The following is a 2,917-nucleotide window of genomic DNA, read 5'->3' on the forward strand; positions in this document are numbered from 1 at the left end:
AAAAAGACCATTAACTTAAAATGGTGTTAGATGCTTTGTAAAGCTGAGATCTAAAAGGGGACAAGGCACTTGGAGGGGAGGCCAGTGTACATTTAAATGCCCACAGCCCAGTTGGGTTTCGCTCCCTCCCGAGATCCCAGCACCAACCTCTGAGCCCAAGACCTTGCCTCCAAACAGGCGCGTACTGGTCGCTTTACCATACTTAACCGACACGTAAGTCTAGTTGCGTTTTCTCTGGGGGGAGGGGGGAAAAGTCATGGTAACTGACGATCTATTGAGGCAGTAGAGCTCTTACTGAAGGAAAAAAAAACTTTCTCAAGCATGTATTTAGGGGTTCTTCTCAATTGTGCTGCTGATTACCTGTTTTATGTAACTACTTGAGACCATCTGTGCAAGAGACATGATTTAGTGTGTAATTCAATCCTCACCGTGTGTGTGGTAGAAGCAGTAGTCCTTTTCTAAGCCAGTCTCTTCATGCCTAAAAGACACTACCAGTCCCTTTTATTCGGTTTAATTTATGATTATACCTTATTTTCCTTTTCCTTTTTTTCTGTTTTTGTTTTATAGTTGACTTGACTTTGCTTTTCCCCCCCCTTTCCCCCTTCAGAACTAATGCTAAGCCTCTGGCTTAAAAGTAAAACTCCGACCCAGAGCGAATTTCGTGTCTAATTATAAACCTGTAACCAAAACCCAGACATGCTGGTACTGGTCTTTGCAGTGGGATTGGTCCATGGAAAAAGCCCCCTCACAAACATCCTGCGTTTAGTGCAGGGCTCTTGAAATGAAGGCTGGATGTGCATTTTTCAGGGTGTTAACTGGCTGTATCTTAGCAAGGAGATTTGAGTGTTCTCTGTGTGTGTGTGTGTGGGTGGGTGGCTTTAATTTGCCAGGGGATGGTGGCAGGCTGCTAGCGGGCAGCGATGAGCTCTTCTTGGCAGCCAAGTGGATGCATTCAGGGCTGATTTATAGAGACCCTTGGCTTCTCCCTCTCCTACTCCCTGTCTTTCTGGCATTTTGTAGCTTGTTAGATTTTCTGCCAGAGGGGTGGGTCAGAGCTGTGGAGAGGACACATAGCCACTGTGCTACCAGTCCTTGGACTGTGTGGATGGCAGAGGAGAGGTGGACCCCAGGAAGTGACGTTGGCTTTCACTATTCTCTGAATCTGTGAGGAACACCTAAGCATGCCTTGGAGTTTCTCTTCTGGTGAGATAGGGAGTGCCGAGGGCTCCTGTGTAAGTCTATGACCAGGGTGTTACTTGCAGGGGGTCAGATAGCCCAGTTGTTGGCCCAGTCACAGGCATATGGCCAATCAGTGACCTCTTGGTAGTTTCAAGGGAGGTGGGGGTGGCTTGTTAAAGACTTACCTCTTTCCTTACCCTTTTACCAAGTCTTTCAGGAAGCTGGGTGGACTCCATTTTAATAGTCCCACAGTCTGTCCTAGAAGACTACCTTTGAAACAGGATTCTCGTGTGGCCAGGATCCTGTATGGAAACCAGGGAATGCTGAGTTCCAGTTGGGAGCAGAGGTGAGGCAGAGCCTAGAGTCTGCTGGCGCCTTTCTCCTGGCTTGCGGGGGCACAGCCAGCCCCAGGGTTGGGTGGAAGCGGACTGAGGGAGAGGAAAGAGCTTGGTGTCACGGCACCTTCCTGTAAACTTGCTCCTACTTCTGACTATAAATATATACATATATTTATATATATAAAAGTGACTAGTTTAACTGGCATCCTGCTTTAGCCTGAGACTTGCCATAAGAAACTGCTGAGTACTTGGCAAACCTTTTCATAGTTTCGTTCTCCATCTGTTTGGGGTAGGTGTTGAGCAAGGCAAATGGATGTCGGTATTCAGATGGGCTTTGGATGCACTGTTGCCAGGGAAGGCTTTTTCTGATTTTTTGACAAACAAATTTTTGCACACTTTAATTGGTGTCTTTTGGCAATTCAAACAATGAAGATGAGCTATTGTACATATTTTTATATTCTCTTTATAAATGCATGTCTGATTGTACTTGTAACAATATTGTAATGAATGGCTCTCCAGTAGGCCTAGCGCTGCTGTCACATCAGAGGAATAGCATATTATCGGCCCCTCAGCATCCTGGGAACTTCTTCCTGAACAAAGAATGTAAATTTGGTCAAGTCTACTCTTCATTCAATTACTTTAACCATTTGGATTATTTATTGTATATCCTAAATATATTTATCTTTTTGGCAGTGACTAGATCTCCACTAATGTGTCTTAATCCCTTCAGCTGGCAGTTACTATTTTTTTTTTTTTCCTTGAAGTTGTCCTATAGGAGACAGATTCTCTGCTGTCTGTCCTGTGGAGTGGGAAGGTAGTGGCATGGGTGGAGTGTGTGTGTTCTTTCTTTCCAAATCTATTATAATGCTCATTAAACACTTCTGTAGCAAAGATGGTGGTGGTTCTTTTGTTACTGAAGTTGCCCTTCACCGTGGCTATTTGAAAAGGAGATGTACTTGAACGTTTCTGTAAATCTTGAGATGAACTGTTAACCACCTCTGATGGGGGACCAACTCTATGGAAATTGTAAATAAGTTTTATTTATAAACCTGGCACTGTATTCAATAAACATTTCTGCAGCCTTTCATCTCTAACTGCGAATTGTGTAGGTTCTTAGCTTGCATAGCCTTTGCCTGCCTTATGCTCTCTGAACAAGATACACATGCCCTCAGCCAGAATTCCACGTGGGCTCCAGGACAGCAGGTCAGGAGGAAGTGAGAGGCCAGAGACACATCTTGTGGGCAAGTTACACTGTTTTAAGGAGTTTGGTGGAGCCAGTGCTGATACTTTAAGCCAGTCTTGGCCTATCCATATTTGCCTTATGTAGAAAATAACAGCACATATTTCTCTTTGATCTTAATCCACATCTTGGGATTTTTCAGGAAAATACGTTTCTTAAA

The sequence above is a fragment of the Octodon degus genome, unplaced genomic scaffold, assembly GCF_000260255.1.
Source record: "Octodon degus isolate 3935 unplaced genomic scaffold, OctDeg1.0 scaffold00070, whole genome shotgun sequence".
In the NCBI taxonomy this organism is placed as follows: Eukaryota; Metazoa; Chordata; class Mammalia; order Rodentia; family Octodontidae; genus Octodon; species Octodon degus.